The sequence below is a fragment of the Arachis hypogaea genome, chromosome 1 (genome assembly GCF_003086295.3).
Source record: "Arachis hypogaea cultivar Tifrunner chromosome 1, arahy.Tifrunner.gnm2.J5K5, whole genome shotgun sequence".
NCBI lineage: Eukaryota > Viridiplantae > Streptophyta > Magnoliopsida > Fabales > Fabaceae > Arachis > Arachis hypogaea.
The window spans coordinates 43,711,686-43,733,178 of record NC_092036.1 but is presented as its reverse complement, the minus strand read 5'-3'; the positions used below and the strand labels follow the sequence as shown (position 1 = coordinate 43,733,178).

The following is a 21,493-nucleotide window of genomic DNA, read 5'->3' as shown; positions in this document are numbered from 1 at the left end:
ACTTTTCAATTATGGTCATGCTACGATGAAGAACGCCTTTTTTTTTTTTTTTCTTCAGGTTAGGAACAAGTGTGGCTCAAGATTAAACTTAACACATATTAGGATAGCTACTGTTACGTTCTACCACTACTTCTGGTTTCTGTTCTTTCTGTCCCTATGCCATAGTATTTCTCTTCTTTTTAGATGGATAATTAATGATAATAATCTATTTTAGTTGAAATTTAATAATATTTTTTAAAAATGCCATTTAATGAAAATTTTTTATTAATTTGAAAAATTGGACTAACATTCTTAAAGGTAGTTGGGCTTTTTGGGGGTGGAGTAGTAAGAAGTCTAAGAACATGCATTCGGATCAAATAATAATAATAATAATAACAATAATATCAAAAGTGTAAGTGATTTTTAAAAATATAATAATGAGACGTATTTTATACATAGAAATGTATTGTGGGTTTTTGCTCAACTCTTTTCCGAAAATACTTCAATACAAATTTGAACAGGAAACAATTATAATATTTCAATATCTTTTATAGAAAAATATTTTTTAAAAAATAGATAAAATAATTATACAATTCTATTATAGAAACAATGAGAAATCTTGATAATGTGAACAATAGATTGGTTATCTAACCCAATAGGAGTAAAAAATAAAAATACCTATGCAAATTACTCTAAATCCAAAAAACTCCCGTTCAGTTATTTCACAAAAACAACCATCCAAACCCTAATTACAAACAGTTTTCACCTCTAAATTCTTCTTCCTCCCTAGCCAGTAGCTACCCCCAACGTTCTTCGCTGACCATCCTACCTCAGTGGCATCAGAGACACCAACACCGTCCATCAGCTTCAACCCCAGTCCACCCTTCTCTGTCGCGTGCATCTGTCTCAGTCGTTGGCAGCCAACAGTTCGGACGGACGCCACCTTCCCGTTGTGAGTCTCTGTGTCATCCGCGGTAGCCCGCGTCGAGGAAGGCCTTCATCGTTCCCGCCGCGCGTCCCTGGTGCTTGGCTTGCCGCTGTCTCCTGTATCGATACCCAGCCTGGAGGATGTAAAATCCGGTCAAACCGTGATTAATTAGAAAATTTAGCAATCGGAATTTGGTAATTTAAATATGATATTTGGATTAAGTAATTTTTTCTGAGTCAAAAACATAGTTTTCTGCGTAAAAGCGCGCACTGAAATTTTGACTGGCAATACCGGCTGAGATCTGTCTGATACTGCAGTTGAGAAAATTGAATATAAGTAAATGAGTTTAAGAAATTAGAAATTTTAATTAGGGAAGGTAGAAATTTTTAAAGTGCGATTTAGAGCGCGAATCTTAAAGGTTTTGGCCCAAAATTGGGCCAACGGATAAAAATAAGTGAACCGGGTCTAAGTGAGTCCAAGACCCAATATATATAAACATTAGTTATGAGCATTTCAGCTCGTTTGCCCTAAAGAATGGGGTTTGGGGCGCTGAATTGAGAAGGGAGGAAGAAGAGAAAACCCTAACTATCTTTGATCTTCAAATCACCATAACTTTCTCTCCAGAGCTTCGATTGACGAGCCGTTTGCAGCCACGCGTCACTCTTCTCATCCTCTATAATTCTATCTAAGTTTTGTGGTGAGTATTTCATTCATCTCTGCCCAGTTTTCGAGTTTTCCCACTGCTATGCATTTTTGCGGTAGTTAGTGTTAAAATCTTGTGATTTTGGTTGTTTAGGGATACTCTAGCATGGATTCTAAGTAGGTTCTATCCCTATTTCATATGGTTTAAGGTAAGAAGTGCTAAAATCCTTGTGATTTATCAATTTCATGAATCCTAGGTTAATGTATATATGTGAAATTGGTTACGTTAGTGTATTTGGTGATTTTGGTGCACAATTGGGAGATTGGTGTTGCTTGAGGAGCTTTGGTGAGGCTTGGAACCAAGGCTGGTGGAGACTTCCAAAGAAGAGGCTCAATTAGTTTGGCTACAAGAGGTACGGTTTAAGTTTCATTTATGTACCATGTGGTGTGATGAGAATTCCTAGGCTAGATGCTCTAGGATTAAGTTTGGATTGTGTGAATGGTTGGTGCTACTATGCCTAGTTGATATGTAATGAAAATTAATGATTGGGTTGAGAATTGTGTGAATTATATATTTGGTGTGTTGAGAATTTGATGAATTGGATAATGAATATTGGTTTGTGGAATATGCATTTAAATTGTGAATTTGGGCCGGAGGCCGTGAATTTTGGGCCGGAGGCCAGAAAGATGTAAGGAAGGTAAGTTGATGTGTGTATTGTGTGCTGATATAAGAGATTGGATGGATTTTTTATATTGAATGTATGAATAATTGGTTTGGTTATTGAACAATAAAGTTTGAGAAAATTGAAGTGTGAAATTTGATGGTTTTGGGTGAAATTGTGTAGATGAGGTAAGTTTGGTTTTGGTTGAGTGTCATTATGTGAATGTGATTGGGTTGTGGTCATTTGCATGAGTGGAAATAAATTTGGCTTGTGAGCATGGAAAAAGTTGGTAATTTCTATGTTTGGGTAAAAACTAATTTTTGAGCAACTTTGGTGGTGCATAATTCGGCCCACAGAGTTTGGAATTCTTCAAAACTGAATTTTTATGAAAGTTTATTCAACGATCTTTCCAACGGATCAAAAATAGTTGAAAAAGAAATTTTGTAAAAGAAGTTATGTGTGTTGGAAGTTTGGGGTTTGAAACTGTGAATTCTGCAGCTTGTTAACTTAGTAAAACTTTTAGCAAAACGCACTCCCACGCGTAGGCGCGGCCTTCAAAAGTTTACTACCCACGCGTGCGCTTGGCCGACGTATATGCGTCGATGAGCTGCATCAGTTGCCCAGCCAAATTCCCGAGAGATGTGCGAGAATTACGCTGGCTTTGTGCGTGGGGCACAAAACGCACCCACTTGTACGCATGGCTGACGCGCGGGCATCACTTGGCTTTTCTCCCATCCACGCATACGCGTGGGCGACGCATACGCGTCACTATACCTTTTGGCTTTCCACGCGTGCGTGTAGGCGACGCGCACGCATGACCCTGTTTTCACCCCAAGGTTGATTTTTTACTTTTCAAAGCAAAATTTCAGACTTCTAGGTCTCCATTCTCATCCTTTTTGTCCTAAATCTTTATAGTATGCCTAGTAATGAAAGGAAGCTAGGACACGTGATAACTTGTGGATGAAGCAAGTGAGATTAATGATGAGTTATGATTAATAATGACTGTATGAGTTGCTGAGGGTAATGATAGAAATGCAGTGTATGTCGTGAGCCAAAGGGCTGTATTTGATAGTGATTATTGGCTAGTTATGGGTTATGCCATGAGCCGGATGGCTGCAATAAGAATTGAGTTATGGCTAAGTATGTATATGTGTTTGATTAATGATCAACTGTGGAATGTGACGTGTGACCCCGGGTAATAGGTAGTATAGTTGTCCACTTGCTCTGAGTATGAGATGGGAAAGGAGGATTATGATAATGAGTTTAATTATAGAATTTTGAATAAATGTGTATCTGTGATACCTGGGTAGTAGCAAGGGTCGTGGTTTATCCCGCTTGCTCCGGGTCATTATCTGAGAATGGATAATAATGAAGGGTGATTATGAATAAATGTGTGTTTGTGATACCTGGGTAGTAGTAAGCGTCGTGGTTCGTCCCGCTTGCTCCAGGTTAATGTTTGAGATTTAATAAATGATAATTGATTGAGGAAGCGTTAACATGTGGCGAGTATGCCGGAGATGCATATGTGATTAATGAATGAATGTGGTAAATGAATAATGTTGGAAAATGTTGAATGTGAGTATGCTTGTGTTTTCTCTCTGGTTGTAACGGCGACAGGGCATAAATACCCTCTAATGGCGATAGGGTGCAGATACCCTCTAATGATATTAATGTGCAATAGAGAGACTGTGCCTGGGTTAGCTACCGGACGTGTCGGGTTGGCTTGATAACCGACAGATGATATCATCAGCCATAGAACAGGCATGCATCATTTGCATATGTTTGAATTGTTTGGGTTTGCCTATTTGTTTTAGATTGCTATATCATATATGCTATGTTACCTGATTATGTGCTACTTGTTCTACTTGTACTTTAATTGTGTATTACTTGTTTGTATTGCTTCTGTTTGTACAACTGAGAGGTCCCTCAAGCTGGTGTCGGTGGATGCTGAGGGCTGTGCTTGATGAGACGAGTTGATGATGTAATTGAATAATGACGATGACTATTGAATGAGATAATTTGAGCTCCCTAGGTAGACGTAGTGAAGTGAATTCACTTGCTCCAAGTGAGGATATGATGTATTGATATAGAATTGCTGAGACAGAATAACTAGCGATGGTTTTGTTTATGATTCTGATTCTGATTCGTTGGAGAGTTAGAAAGTTGAGAAGCATGAGGAAGATGAATTAGATTTAGCATTCCCTTATGATAGTTGCCTGTTTATGGAATAGTAAGAACATAGGGTGAATATTCGGTGAAAGGAAGTTTAGGATGCTTAGTGAGTTTTTATTGCAGTGCATTGTATTTATTTGGCACTTTTACCGTACTGGGAACCCATGGGTCGGGGATTCTCATTCCGTATATATCTCTTGTTTCTTAGATACAGGTCCAGGTGCTCAGAAGTGAGCTGTGGTTCATCTGAGAGATGGCAAAAATCTTTACATTCTCTACTTTATATTTTGCTTAGAATCTCTCCACCTTTATTTTTGAAAAACTTATGTTATGTATTGAACTCTTTTGAACTTGAATATAGAGGCTCTTATGTTTCTTTTGGGAAAGATTAGGAGGTGTTGTTGTCATCTACTTTTATACTGTATCCTAGCCGGCCTAAAGTTCGCGGGTCGCGACTAGTGGCTGTTTACTTATATTATATATATCTATATGTTGTCTATCCCTTAATCTCCTCTATGCCTTTATCCTTATATCGCTTTCAACTCCACGCTTTATCTTTTAGTTGTCAGAACGTGAGTGACACGTCTTCGCAATTTTATTTTTTACTCTTTTCAGGCTTTTCGTTTAATACTCTTTTTGAATTTACCTATATTTATGTATTAAAAATCCACCTGAGAGTCGTACCACCATAATATCATGGACTTATGACTCGAGCATAAGGATTTGAATATTAGGGAGTTACATTATGGTATCAGAGCAGTTCGTCCTCGTGAGCTTGAGGGATGGAACTGCTTATGGTTAAATGCATACTCTGAGTCTGTGCCTGTGGTAGTTAGGGTATCTGACCGATTCGTCTAACATGAAGTTCATAAGTGTACATTTGGTAAATTGAAGCACTTAACTTGAGATATTGAGACTGATCAACTTGATATCGATTGTTTGGTGTGTATAGGAACTAGATGGCACCTCATGGACCCGATCGGGGACGTGAGAGAGATCATACTAATACTCAGGAAATGGAAATCAACCCGAATAACCCAGTAAACCTTATGGCGGCATTGGAGAATATGGCTGCTGCTATGCAGGCCACTACGGAGGCTCTTGGGTAACAGATAAATAATAATGGCAATGGCGAACGTGGAGCTCAGGGCCCGATGACACTGGAAACCTTCTTAAAGGTTAATCCACCTAAGTTCAAGGGAACCACCAATCCGAATGAAGCTGACACGTGGTTTCAGGCTATGGAGCGAACAATGTAAGCGCAGTTGGTGCCTGAAGAGCAGCATGTTGAATTTACTACCTATCTGCTCACTGGAAAAGCATCGCATTGGTAGCAAGGGGCCCGACGTCTCCTGCAACAGAGGGATGATCCTATCACCTAGGATGCCTTCCAGGTGGAATTTTATAAGAAGTACTTTCCGAATTCTTCTAGGACAGCCAAGAAACTTGAGTTACTGCAACTGAAGCAGGGTACTATGTCTGTATCTGAGTATACGGATAAATTTGAGGAGCTATTTAGCTTTTCTCGCATGTGTCAGGAAACTCTGGGAGGCTTCGAGGAATGGAAGTGTATTAAGTATGAGGGAGGACTTAGAAGTGACATTCTGAGCTCTGTTGGACCGATGGAGATTAGGGTCTTCTCCAAACTTGTGAACAAGAGCTGTATTGCTGAAGAATGTGTGAGGAAGGCTGTTGAGGCAGAGAATGACTGTCGGGAGTCCCACCGTAGGGAGCACAACCAAGGATACGCAACAAGGGGTCAAGAGTTTAAGGGAAGAGGATACCCACAACATTTTTTCCAAGGACGGAATAACCTTGCGACGAATGAGAATTCCCAAGGAAACAGTAAGGAAAAACAGATAGTGGTTGCTTCAGATATTTTGAGCTGTCAGAGATGTGGAGGTTATCACCCAAATAGGCCGTGTTGTTATGGTTCGGGTTTGTATTACAATTGCGGGAAGCCAAGACATTTGGTCAGAGATTGCCCACACTGGAAGGACCGGGTTACTGCCAGGTCCAATTCTCATACCTGCGGTAATAAAAAAACTGATAACTTAATTCTTTACTACTTTAGACAATGCTGAAGGCTGGTATTCACTCATAACACATGGTCGAATGAAAAATTATGATTTGTTCTAGACGACCCTAAGTTATCTTAATAGAAGGTTTGGCGAGCAGAAATGATTAGGTAGGCCTTTAATAAAAAGCAATCAGAGTGATGCAGCAGAAGCAGTAACACAGGATAATTACGTATAGGAGGTGTAAAGTTGACTAGAATGTCTTAAGCTTCAAATACTCGAAGGGTCTAGTGAGTTAATGCAAGTAATGATTCTCAGGTACTTGAAATTATTGTGGCTATGAACTTTGATGTCTCTAAAATGGATGAGGAAATGATCATTGATGCGTAATTAGATTTAGATGATGAGTGAGTGCAAGTCGCCGTGTTTGAGAGATGAGTACTATGATATTTAGTCATGGTGATTGTTTGAGGTTTTGGCTTCCAAAACTATTAGACAAGGTAAGATCTCTTGAAACCCTTGTGATTTTATGTTTATGTTGAGCCTTAGATTGTTTAGTGATGATTGGTGTGTATATAGCTTGTTTGTTGTGAGTTTGGGAGCTTTTGGAGCTTGTTGGAGTCATATTGGAGGCTTACTTGTGGTTGGAAGCTCACCTTGTGCTCTTTTGGGGTTTTGGTTCATATTGAAAATCGGCCAAGGTATGGTTTCGATTTCCTCTATGTAGTATATAATATTCATGGAGACTTAAGTTAGTTGACCCTAAGATAGGTTGAGAGATGTAAATGTATGATTTGATTGTATATAAATGTATGCTTGATGATGGGTTGAATGTAGGTAAATGGGTTTGAATGTGATGAGTTACATAGTGTTAGATGATGATTATTAATGATTTGTGTTGGTGGGTATTGAGATTTGAAGATGGATGTTGATGATAATTTTGATTATTGGTTATTGTGGTTGATGATGATGTTGAGATTATGATGTATGATAAATTTGGATGTTTGATAATTGTTGATCATTGATATGAAGCATGAATGAGTTTAATGATGGAAGTTGATAGTGATATAGTGATGAATGGTGAATGTATTGGAGGAAAATTGTTTGCAAATGTTATATGTTGATATTTGAGAATGAGAATGATGAAGTGTGGTGGAAGATTGGTATATATTGTGAAATTATGACCTAAGAGGGTAGGATTTGGTTAAAAATGGAGTTTGGAATGGTTTGGTATGGTTTTTGTTGTGTTTTGTAAGAAATTGTGGAAATTGTGGTATTTGGTAAGAGTTAGTTTTTGGTGAACTTTGTCTGATCATGACTTTTGCCTCAGTTTTTCAAAATTTGTTGAAACTGGTTTAGAATTAAGTATTTTTGAAAACCCTTTGATTTGATATAAAGTTTGTAAAATTTGGAATTCTGTAGAGGGAGTTATGATCATTCAAAGAATGGGGTAAAAATCTGAAATTCTGCAAAGTTGCAGAATTTTGTGATTTCTGGTATGTGCGTACGCACAGCCTTGTGCGCACGCACAACCCTGCGAAAAGTTTGACCTGTACAGATGGATAGACCTGTGCGTACGTACACGCAGGGGAAGGCTCCCTGTTTGCAGTGCTAGCACAGCTTGTGCGCGTGCATACCAATGAGGAATCGCAACCTGTGGGTACGCACATCCCTGTGCGCACGCACACGTTGGGTAGAGTCGTCTGTTGGGGGCCCTAGCACACCCTGTGTGAGTGAATAAAACTTACAAAATTTAGTACATGTGCGTACGCACACCTTTTCGCGTATGCACACTTTCAAAAACTTCTTCTGGGCGTGCACACACACACCCTTGTGCATACGCACACGCCCTGTTTCTCAATTTTTAACTTTGTTTTCAACTATTCCACCTTCCCAACAAGATTCTAAGCTTCTATAACACCATCTTAAGACTTTTGGGCTTGTTTTTGAGTATGAGGATGTGGGAAATAACCTAAGGGTTTTAGTTGAGGATTATTATGAAAAATTAGTAAACGGAGGGTTTAGGTTTCTAGTATATTGAGAATGAGTTTGGTTGAAAGAGAGGGAAGAGCAGTGAGCTTGGTGAGTAATGACAATGAGTTGAGAAACTGATAAACATGAGAAGTATGAATGTTTAAGGGTGTTGCTGGGAATGATGAATCTGTATGAATAGTGAGAGTGTGCCAGGCACTATATCCTTGGAATGATTTTGTTTGAAAGAGAGTGTGCAAGGCACTATATCCTTAGAATGTTGAGAATTGATAAGTTGAAAGTGGATTGAGATGAGAAATGGTGATGACTGGTGATGATTTAAGGTGAATGGACTTGTTGGATGTGGAAAGTGTGCCAGGGACTATATCCTTGGAGTGATAGTGTGCCAGGCACTATATCCTTGGAATGATTTATGATGAAATATATGTTGTAGTTGTTTTTCTTCTCTGCCGCAAGAGTGTGCCAGGCACTATATCCTCGGAAAGAGCATGCATGTGTGCCAAGCACTATATCCTTGGAACGATAGTGTGCCAAGCACTATATGTTCGAAACAAAAGCGTGTCAGGCGCTATATCCTCGGATGTGGCAGAAAGGCGACATCCGAAAGGATGTGTCGGGTTGGCATTTATAGACCGACAAGTGATATCATGAGCCAATAGGATAGACATTCATCTTGTGCATTTTCTATATGTCTTGTTTGTTTTGCCTAATTGTAATTCTTGTCTAAATGAATAATATGATTAAATGCTAGTTGCCCTACTTACTGTATATGTAAACTACTTGTGTTTTACCTGCTTGTATCAATTGTGATTGTCTAGTGCTGAGGAGGTTAGGTAGGCAGTGGCGATGGGATCGCATGGAGGATAGGCAGGTGGAGGTTGTGGGACAGCAGTGTTTAGTTAAAATAGAAATCCTCTAAGATAGGGTACCCTGTTTATTTCTATGAAGATATATATATATATATATATATATATATATATATATATATATATATATATATATATATATATATATATATATATATATATATATATATATATATATATATATGATTTATTGTTTCAGTTATGTCTTAAGATGAATCGTGTGATGGATATGAAGTCTAGGATTGCCTTTGGCGTCCTGGGGTCTTATATCCTACATCACTGGGCATTGTTACCATACTGAGAACCTCCGATTCTCAAACCATATTTCTGTTGTGTTTTTCAGATGCTGGTCGCAACCCACCTCGGTGAGTTGCTTAGATGGTGACAGAAGCGGAGGATTCTGTTACTCTTGGAGTCTTTTTGGTTTATTTTGTTTATATATCTCTTACTTTTGTATTTTGTTTTTGGCCTAGAGGCATGTATTGAGAGAACAAAACTTGTATAAGCTCTTTTTATTGTCAGGTTTCTGTTAGTCTATATATATGACTAGCCGGCTTAAACTCTGCGAGCCGTGGCTAGATTATTATGATATCATACTCCTTATCTTTTGTTATATCATATCTGTTTCTTGTGCTCTAAGTTAGGAGCTTCGTTAGTATGTTTTGCGCTTTTAAATCCTATTTTTGAGCTATATTCTTCATCGGGCTTCTAGATTATATTAATTATTTCTATATAATATATGTATAAGCTTAGAATTTTCGTAATCTCTTATTAACCTTTGCTTTACGACGCGAGGTAAAGCTTAGGCTAATTGGGGTGTTACAATGAATAGGAAACTAAAGTTAATTGGCTAAAAGGTCAATCCTGAAACTAGCATGGTAAAAAATTTAGAACTTAAAAGGTTTCAGACACTTGCAACTTCTTCTTATCCTAGTAGAAAGAATTGGCTATATAAAATAAATGACACTATTGGATATCATAGAAATTAATAAATGAATAACGGCCTATACAACAAGCAGTAGTTACCTAACATAGCTTAAGTTTTCCTCTTATAAAGCACATGAATGTTACAAACGACAACTTTAGTTGAATCTTTCGTGCTGTAGAATATTACTATCCTAGCATTGGTATTGAGTATTCTATCTTTAAATGTCTGAACAAGTTCCATGCCTTCTAATATTTGGACTTCAGAATCTTCTGATGTGATCATGACTCTTTGGTGGTTTTTCTTGGAAAACTGCAATAGAACCAAGTGTTGCACCATTAACAAAGTAAGTATAAGATATAAGATTCTTTTTAGTGAGGAATGTCAAGATCAAAACCAGAATTCCAGTTATCTTGTTGCAAGATATTGATGTTCTTATTAATCTTTGCCTCAAGATGGAAATGTTTGCCTAAATCATTAGTAATCAAATTTAGACACTCGTTTAATTCATTTTCTATCTTTTTTTTTTTTCAGAAAACCATGTATCAAAACTATGGTAATCTCTAAACTCACTACAACATTTTTTAGTTATCGCAACATATGTTCAAGACAACACTTAAAAAATGTTGTCCAATATATATATAAGCAACATTTTATACTAGTAGTAATAAAATAGAATTATAACAACAAGTTTGTAATCAACACACTATAAGTGATGTCTTTAATAAATTAAAAGACACTTATCAAGTGTTGCTATATTAAATATACAAACACAACTATTATAAAAATAATATATTACTTTTTTTTAAAATTTGTCTTTAAATTTATTTTAAACTTCACTTTTTAAATGTTGCTTAAAATTTTAAAAATTTTTAAAAAATAAAAATAAGTTATATCGTGCAGAAAAAAGAGAAGAAAATCCCAATCCATTCCAAAATGTTTCGTTCCTAAAACTCCAACCCTAACAAAATTCCTAAAATATTTTAATTAAAAAAATCACAAAATCCCCAATCCATTCCAAATGTTTGGTTCCTCTTTGGTTCTTCAATCTATTCGATGATGGAGCGCGTTCCTTTATTGAGCTTCAATCTCAATCTCTCTCACGAATGAGCTTCGATCTTCTTTGCTCGTGAATGTGCTTCGATCCTCTGCTCCTCTTCTCGTTGAGCTTCGATTCCCTGGTCGTTGAGATTTCCATCATCTACTCGTTGAGCTTCAATCTCTGCTTCTTTTTTCGTCAAGCTTCAATCCTCTACTCGTGTTCATCACCGCTAGTCAATGTTCGATTATCACTGCTCGCATTTTTGGTGAGATTCTCATTTTTGGCATTCTTCAGGAGGTATTGATGATTCTACCGTTCTTTTTCAATTCTATTTTAGCACTTGTTTTAATTAACTGAGCAATTATCGAATATATGCAATTACCGAACATAGATTGTTGTGTCTGAGTATAGGCATTGAATCAGCGAGTGTGAACTTAATTATAAGTGTGATTGTTGCACTGAATCAGCGTTGGTATATATATCTAGAAATTCTTTAATAACCTCACTCTTAGTAGCTATGTTTCTTTGATTCTAATATTGTCTTGTATGTTACATACAAATTGGAATAGTGTGATAAATGGTGGTGAGAGCAGCAATAAGAATGATCAAGTTCCAAAGGTAGTGAATTTTCTTAGTGTGAGGAAGGCAGAGGAAGATTCATCATCATCATCAGATCTTGTTGCCCTCACTACACACCTCTTCACCGGTAACAGTCTCTTGCCGTTACAGCAAAACAACAACTATGAGGTGGAGGAGCAGCAGTTTCAAACAAATAATAATCTGCAAGCACTCACATTGTCCATGGGAAGTGGTAGTAATAATAATAATAATAATAATAATAAGGATTCATCAACAACCAGCTGTGACAATAATAGCATTATTGAAGCCCCACCTTCTAATAGAAGAACTCTAGATACCTTTGGCCAGAGAACTTTAATATACCATGGTGTAACAAGATTTCAATTTCATTATTTTGTGTTTAATTTGGAAATTCCTGCCTTGTATATTCCAATATTAATTAATGAAAAAAATAAATAAATAGACATAGATGGACTGGAAGATATGAAGCTCATCTTTGGGATAATAGCTGCAGAAGGGAAGGACAATCAAGAAAAGGTAGGTGTGTGTCTACTACTTTATTTTATTTTATTTTATTTTTACATTCAACCAAGGTTTTTATGACTTTTCTCTTGTGATTTTTATGAATGCAATGCGACTTCTCTCTTCCTTCAGTGTATTTGGGTAAGAGTCTCTCTTTGATTCCTTCTTGTTATTATGTGTTTAGGGAGAATCTAGTTTATTTAATTGGTATGCATATATAAATGCAGGTGGATATAATAAAGAAGATAAAGTAGCTAGGGCTTATGATTTGGCTGCATTGAAGTATTGGGGGACATCCACTACTACCAACTTTCTTGTAATTTACTCTATGTACCTTGATGCTTCACTTCAATCAATTAATTCTATATATAACTCTGTATCTGTCACTATTTTTACAGATCAGCAACTATGAGAAAAATTGGATGAAATAAAACACATGACAAGACAAGAATCTGTAACCACCATAAGAAGGTTGTACTAGTGCAATAAAAATTCCTGAGTAGAATATTATTCAAACTCATTTATTTTTTGTTCATCAATTGCAGGAAAAGTAGTGGTTTCTCGAGAGGTGCATCAATGTATCGTGGAGTTACACGGTTTCTACTCAAGATTAATTTATCTAATCTATATTCTGTAATCATCACCAATGGAGTTTATATAATTTATTATTGTTATTATTAGGCATCACCAACATGGGAGATGGCAAGCAAGAATTGGAAGGGTCACCGGAAACAAAGATCTTTACTTAGGAACATTTAGTAAGAAAGACAAATAATAGAGAAAAATGAAAAGTGAATTATAAGAAATAATGTGAATATAAGAAAAATTGTTGCATGCAGGTACGGAAGAAGAGGCTGCAGAAGCTTATGACATAGCAGCCATCAAGTTCAAAGGCCTTAAGGCCGTTACAAACTTCGACATGAGCCGTTACGACAACAAAGCCATTCTTGAAAGCAATGCTCTCCCAATTGGAGGTGGTGCTGCTAAGAGATTGAAAGAAAACAGTTGCTTGCACTCGGAGCTGGTGCCTCTTCTTCTTCTACTGGGTTCCCTTTCATGCAACAGCACCATCTCTATTATTCTTTTCATTTCTTTCATCATCAGCCTCTTATTCTTCTTCTTCTTCATGAATGGTTACTAAGATGTGGCAAGAGTTGTAGATTGAGAATGATCAACTATTTGAGAAGACTTTAAGATAAATTTAAGATAAATTTAAATTTAATAAAATCATTAATGAGAAGACTTTTAGTATGTGTTCGTTAGATCTTAGTGAACATATATATGTAGTTAGATGTGGAATTTGTTGCTAAATTGATTAAATTTTAGACTGTGGCCTCATGACATTAACTAAGCTTTCATTTTTCGCATTGATTGTGTTTGGATATATCTTTTGTTTCAACGAAATCCCATCGTCCTATACCTTGGCCACATTAGAAGGAGTTTTTCAGACCTATTTATAATTTTTCAGTTTTAATGATAAGTTGCTTATTTTTTGTTGTGTATTATTTGCAGATTTAGGCATTTAGCGTATGGGACAAGTCAAGCATGGATATAAAATATACAAGTAGATTGACATCTTTTTGATAAATATTAATTACTATTTTGTTATGACAATTATTATTAGACAAGAATTTTATTATTTTGTTGAGAATTATTGATGAACATGTATTTGAAATACTAATTGAACATTTTAATATCTATTTTAATTAGAACTTTATTATTAGTTATTTTGTCTCTTTTATAATTTTTTTCTATTATGCACAAATTTATTTATTAATTAAAATAATTACACATGTATAAACAAAAAAATTTATTGTAAATTTTATTTTTTGTACTTTTATTACAAAAGTAATTTTTATTTTTACCAAAAAGGCCACCCTTCTATTAGTTGCATATTTTGTATATTATTAGACAACACTTGTATGGTTGCATATCCAGAAGAAAAAGCAACACTTGCATAGGTTGCATATCCAAAAGAATAGGTTGCATATCCAAAAGAAAAGGCAATGCTTTAAAAGGTTGCATATTCAAAACTAATAGGTAACACTTTAAAGTATTACAAATTCAAACTTATAAGCAACACATAAAAGGGTTGCATTTTATTGCAAATAGGCAACATTTTTTAGTACTGGCCAAAATAGGCAAAGTGTTGTCTCAAACACACCTTTGAAGTGTTGTTATTTTTCAACCAAAGGCAACACTTGCCAAGTGTTGTTCTCAAAAGCGTTGCTTTTGAAGCAAAAAAGTGTTGCCTTGATCTAAAGCAACGGCTGCATCTGCAATGCCGTCCAAAAAAGTTGCCTTAGGTCTAAAAGTGTTGCCATAGATCAAAAGCAACCTTTTGGCAGCCTTTAGACAACACTTTTTAAATGTTACCTCAACCTGAAAATGTTGTAGTGACTATAAGTACTTACCCGAAGCAACATAAAAGCGACATATGCTGGTAAGGAAACTAACAACAAATCCTTGCACAAATAAATAATCTAAGGTTCCAAATCCCCTAGTTTTTATATTAAGAATAAGCAAAAACAGATCAAAATTTTTTTTGACAAGATTTAGTTGAGTACTGATAAGATTAACATACATTTTCAATTGGTTGGTAACTTATGGCAGTTATGACATCTCGAATGTCTGCCCAGTCAACCACTCGCTCTTCGTGCATTCCCCATATTCGAACTTTAACATCTATAGAGCCACTGCTGAAGTAATTTTCATCAACAGGGTTGAATTGAATGCATGTCACTGCTTCCATGTAAACAAGAGATACAATAATTAAATATCATACTAGTTGAAGTGTTGAAATAAGTTATGCTAATAGCAGTTCATATTATAGTTAAAACTAATAATGGTTCATATTAAAGATTGGATACATCAATTGATACAACATGCCAAATGCAAACAACGCCGTCTTGGCCTCCACTAGCAAGATACAAGCCACTGGGAGTAAATTTCATGGTCCAAATTAGGCCATTGTGAGTTATTCTGTCTAGTAAACAATACACTCAACTCCATCCACCTCTTTTAATGTTACTTGAACCACAACTTTATTTCTTTCTTGGCCTACGAATGCACTCCAGCCAATTGAAAGCAAGTAACTCTTCGGATGCCCTTAACAAATTGTGCAAAACAATAAGCAAGATTTCTCAGTTAAAACATAAATTCAAAGAAAAACAATGAAGATTTTCCAATATTATAAACCAAAAAAAAAGTTACCTCTGTATATATACTTAAACTTCCATTCAACCCCATGAATATCTTTTGCTACCAACTCCTGAGTAGGATTTTTCATTGTCATATCCTACAACAACAAAACCCGATAAAAAATAGCAAAATCAATTAAACATTTTTCAATTTTCAATGAGAGAATTAATTGTTCAGAAAATGTATCAAATTCTCAATCTGAAGATGGTTCCAAGGTGGTTTGAGCATAAACCTTACTACTTTTCATCTTGGCCGACAAAACAAAATTAACAAGATTCTATAATCAGTATATGAAAAATCATCATTCCAATGAGCCAATCAATAATACATAACACAACATAAGGAACCAAAAAAAGATAAACATTACCACACACTTAACATCAATGACACGACATAAGATCTTAGATGGAAAATCGTATTTGGGAGATTTCTAATTCTTCATCTACCTCAATTCTGGTTCTGGCAACTACAAAAGAAAAAAAAACAAAATTATATAACACTAACTACACCCTTTAAGGCTTAAATTTGAAAGCATACAAGAACAAAAATGGAAAAAATGAAATTCACAAACAAAATCAGAAACAAGGTGAAGAAGTATATATTATACCAATTCACTGGGACCCAGGGAAATAGAAAACTCTGTCTTGAACACAAGGAAGATCCATTAATGGCCCTGCACACAACCAGAGAGAAACAGAGGAGGAGCAACAACCGTTGGCGACAGCGATAACAACAAAATCCTGATGAATTTCAGAATTAGCAAAAATATAAAATTAAAAACAAAACATCGAAAAAATAAAGGGACTATAAACTTATGTTTCTTGTGAATTAATTAATTAGCATGAATCATATAAACCCTAGAAAATGAGAATTTCTCAAATAAGGAACCACAATTAAACAAGAGAAGGTTGAAAAGGTTACTGAGATGCAAACTGAAACCAGAGATCATAATGTATGGTAGAGGTGGCGATAGAAACCACCGCATGAGGCTACAACCCATCGACAGAAACTGTAACATGTATCAGCGACAACCAACGCAGATTAAGGATGAGGTAGTAGCGAAGAATGTTACTTGAGTCGTTCGGCATAAAACTTGGTGTGAGGAAGAGGAGGAGATGGCGGCAACGGCGAAGTGAAGAGGTTGCGACACCAAAGTGAGGTGGAGGCAGTGACAAAGTAAAAAGGTGTGAAATGCGAGAAACGAGAAAATATCTTCAGCTGTGAAAGTGATATTCTTCGTAATAAAAAAAGATTGAAAGAAGAAGAATTACAGGCATAATTAATGATTATTTCGTGGCCAATCATCTAATTGCCGTTACAAATGAAGTATTAAAGGCAATTATTTTATTTTCCGTAAAAGAAGTCATTTAACAAAAGAAATTACGGCTATATTAATATGACGCTAAAAATTTGTCAGTAAAAATCAAATTTTTTGTAGTGCCACCGTCCTCACCGTGGTGGGACAAACCATCATCCCCACATCACACCGCAACCACGGACAAGCAGGATAAGACCACCATCCTTACCCGATGCAGGTGCTTCAATCACAATCGGGAATATAATCGCAATCAAATATATCTATTATTATTTTATAAATCAAATTAAAATTCATAATCATTTAGGTTCACATTTATCACAAGAATGAATATTCTCAGGCCGTGAGTGGGATAAAAAAACCACCGTCCTCACGTAGGCGAGACGAACCACCGTCCCTACAACATTTTCATCCGGTTACCCAAGTGTTTATCCGGGAATTTATCAATTCAATTCATTAGATTTACCCATTCTCTTTTCAAAGCTTTAAAATTGGTCATCGGATGTGATATGGAGGTTACGGGAGGTTACAAGCTTGTCGAGAAGGTTAAACAATAAAAAAAAACAGCATTTTGTAGAAAACAGGTCGTGTGCACACGCACACCTCTGTGAGCGCGCACCGATCAGCAAGCTTCTCAGAGTGGTGCTACGCACCACCCTGTGCGTACGTACAAGTCCATTATTTTGTCTTGTGCTGCGCACATCCCTGTGCGCATGCAAACATCAGAAGTTTTTTGGTGTGCTGTAAAATCTGTAATTTTTATTTATCGACACAGATTTTTAAACCTTTATAACTTTTGCTACAAAATTTATTTTTTCTTCGTTCTTCGATGGTTTTAAAGTACTTATCACCAGCTTCAATTCAAGACAAGTTTCACTCAATTCCAAACTCCAACTGCCAAATTATGGCTTGTCCAAATTGACTAAAAATGACTTTTTACCAAAATTTTTTGCATAATTCATTTTTGTCATTTTTTCAAATCCACCTCTTTTAACACCAACATAAACCAAACTTCATCCATCATTTACACTACCCCATCAAGTCACTCAAACACCCAATTCGTTACCAAACCTAAATCTCCATTTTCAAAATGATTTCATTTCTCATTAACAATTAAAACCGTGGCTAAATCCATTATTTCTTGTAGTGACACTTTTCTTACCTATAATAAAAACTGTTTGATAATTTTAATTGGCGAAATAACCTTACTCTTCTTAGGGTGGTATACTACTATATGATTTTTGAAGCTGGCATTTCACCGAACAAAGTCTTCTATCCCTACTAGTTAACCTAAAGAATTACGATAAGCTCTAGCGAGAAGAAGAATGCAGCAGAGAGATCACAGAATTCATGGAAGTGATAAAACGAGCAAATTTACAGTAGCTGGTGCTTTGGTCTTTAAGCTTTTCGGAACATATTGCATCTCTAAAGACCACCCAAAAATGAATAAAAAATTATACCATTTTTAATTGAAACCAGCTGTAAATTTGAATTGAATGTACATGATTATGCTTTGGGAGTTGATATTAATATAGTGCTAGTAGTCTGTACTTGGTTATGAAGTAATGGAGTGGCTGAAATAATGGCATCTTTCGTGGCCAACATGGTTTTGGTTGATCCTTTTCCAAGCCAAGTTATTCGTCTTAGATATGCAAATCTTGATCATAATAATTATTCATAGCCAACATGGTTTAATTACTATGTTTGGTTTAATAATTTGTTTTTCTAGTGTTGTAGAGTAGTGGAATCGAATTATTTATTCCCCACTCTATGGTCCATTTATGCCTGTTTGTATTGAAAAGAAAAAGTATACAAAATAAGCTTAATTTTAAACTAAGAAATTTAATGTTTTAGTAAATAGAATACTTAGTACTTTATCAATTTTAAAACAAACGAGAATATTTTATTTGAAAAGAAAAACTAGACGAGGAACGAATACCATGAATAGAAGGCACCTCCCACGCTCTAATAATTTATAATTCTCAACAAAATGCTATTTATTATTTGTACTGCAGTTGATATGGCCAGACAGATTGTAAAGTACGGAGTTGAGAGTGATAATACTAATTTAATCTGACAAGAGTCAACATCCAACGATGTCAAGCCAAGCCAAGCCAATCCATGAATATTTGTTTCTTCAAGAAAAGAGTAATTATATTGCATCAAGTTATAGTAGTATGTTAGGACTTACATCTTACAAGTATGTTACATGTTTATTAATAATTTAATATAATACATGTCCATTTCTTGGCCCATATGCATGCCATAACTACTTACAAAAAACAGTTGTATATATGTTATTTATGCTGTATCTTACTTATATGCTTGTTATAAAATTTAAAAGTTTAAATTATTATTATTATTATTATTATTATTATTATTATTATTATTATTATTATTATATCACATTTAAAATTGATAAAAATACTGAGTGATTAAATCTCTTTTGTGATTAAATCCAACCAAGTTAGACAATAACAGATTGGCCTAAAAATCAATTCATGTACCACTTCTTTTTAAAGTCTATTTAACTTCATAACATAAAGTTGATAAATGAGTAAATGATCAAATTCGTCTCTAATTACTCGTTTTTTAAATTAGACTCTAAAATATTTTTTTAATCAAATTCATAGTTAGTTACATTAGTCCTTTTATCACTTTTGTTACTGATTTTATCAAAATTTATCGATCTAGCACATTAAGTGATACCATACTGACCACAGAGCACATATCTGACCATTCTAATTGACTACTAATTTGATAAATTGATAAATTTTTTAAATTAGATCAATTCAATCTCAAATATAAAGGGGACCTTGAAGTATTAAAATTCTTCAATTTAGGATTGATTTGATCAAATTTCAAATCCTATTATGTTAGCAGCTAATTAGGGCGGTTAGGTGTGCAATGTGATGCAACGAATTTTGACGCCATCAACAACAGAAGTGACGAAAAGATTAATATGACCAACTAAAATATTTAAAGGACGAACATGATTAAAAAAAAAATATTTTTGAGACTAATTTAAAAAACGAGTAATCTTTTAAAAATGAATTTGACTATTTCCTCGTCCATAAACCCTTCTCTTCTTGAGACAACTTTTCAATCCGTTACATACGTCTTCGTAGTTTTGAGTCTTCCTCGGTTCTTTTATACATTTCTCTTTCGATTCTTCATCTTCAAGAGTTTAAAGTGATGAGGTGAGGATATCATCGCAAATTCTGTCTTTTAAGATTCTAATGCAGCTACAATAATATCTGAAATTCTGGAATTCTTTTATTTTTAATCTTCTTCATATTTGTCTTAAGATCATTTTCAAGCTCTTTAAACTTTATATGGATAGTTTTTTCAATTCAAAGTCTTTTTACTATATACTTTGTATGCTTTAGATAACTGTGAATGTTTTAAAAATATACCATCATCGAATTTGAGATTAAACTTTGCGAGTTTATCCCTTATTGTGTTAAGTATAAAGCCATGTGAGTCAAATATATAAAAGTAAAAAATTTTGGGCTTATTCATTTTCAGAACTCATAAAGTGTAAGTTTGAGGACTTTGAGGACTGATCTGATAAAGATTCGGTTTTGAATATGACATGATAGTCTAGTGAAGCTGGAATGATCCGTAAAATTCAAATTTGTGGGTTGGGCGAATCATATTTATTTTTGTTCACCTGGAAACAATTAATTTGAAATATTGAGAAGGAACTTGTTACTTGGATGGTGAAATTGCTACGTAAATCAGATAGAAAGGTTCTAAATAAAATTTTTGGTGCTGGTCTTGCAAATTTTGTTTTGTTGTAAACCCTATGATATTACTTTGGACAATTCTAAAGAGCCACTTTTTTTGGCTAAAATTCCCAAAGGAAATCAGGATTCAATACAAACTTCAGCAATATATCGGAGGTATAGAAGCCCCCTCTCTATCATCAGCTATGATCTGCTTTAAAACCAAAGGAGGTAAATCTATAAAATCCACGAAATCCCCTCTACCAGTACGATTTTTGCTAATTATGACGTGGGCTTTATAGATGCAAATATGAAGAAACCGCCCAACCTACTCTTTACAATCATCGGCCCAGCCCACTGTTTTACCCATATACTAAACTGACTCCAAATCCAATATTTGTTCAACAATGCTAGGAACCAAAAAGGTATTAGCCAAAAATCAAGCAAATATCTTTGAATGAATCCAAAATCTCTACGAGTTAATATATATAGATGTTTTTCTGCTAAATATCAGAATGTTTCTTTTTCATACTAAATGGATGTTCTTTTATTTATTTTTCGAATTTTATTGTATTACAAATATGAATGTTTCTATTTCTTTAAGAATTTCATAATTTTTTTAAATTTTATAAATATTTAATTATTTTTGCTAAAATATAACTGAATATTTCTTTTGTTAAGTATTAGAATATTTTTTTCATATTAAATAAATATTTTTTATATAGAAAAGTATATGGAATCAAGAGGTTACCAGCCAAAAATTAAACAAAACTATATTAATTTATATTAATAATTAATTAATTTTAAATTTTTAAAATTCAAAATTTAAAAAATTTTAAATTGATTAAGTAAACCTAATTAAAACTTATAAAAACCTTTCTCTTCTCTCTCACGTTAACCTACGCACCTCCAACAATCACAC

At 34.8% G+C, this 21,493-nt stretch overlaps 2 long non-coding RNA genes and 1 pseudogene across 7 annotated transcripts; 2 read left to right on the top strand and 1 right to left on the bottom strand.

Moving 5' to 3' along the window:
- The first annotated feature begins 11,193 nt into the window (after positions 1-11,193).
- LOC140173155 (uncharacterized) lies at positions 11,194-12,341 on the top strand. Its single transcript, XR_011862911.1, has 2 exons — positions 11,194-11,491; positions 11,796-12,341. It is a non-coding gene; the product is annotated as an uncharacterized lncRNA (long non-coding RNA).
- Positions 12,342-12,366: 25 nt separating this feature from the next.
- Positions 12,367-14,054, top strand: LOC112803151 (AP2-like ethylene-responsive transcription factor PLT1; annotated as a pseudogene).
- Positions 13,097-16,831, bottom strand: LOC112803157 (uncharacterized). 6 transcript variants are annotated; one of them, XR_011862908.1, is made up of 7 exons: positions 16,450-16,831; positions 16,136-16,268; positions 15,896-15,994; positions 15,541-15,625; positions 15,198-15,435; positions 14,912-15,069; positions 13,097-13,464 (listed from the first exon to the last, which is right to left on the bottom strand). It is a non-coding gene; the product is annotated as an uncharacterized lncRNA (long non-coding RNA). The 6 variants fall into 6 exon arrangements; XR_011862910.1 differs by having other exon boundaries at positions 16,136-16,201; positions 16,450-16,827; XR_011862907.1 differs by lacking the exon at positions 13,097-13,464 and adding an exon at positions 14,264-14,709.
- Positions 16,832-21,493: the final 4,662 nt, after the last annotated feature.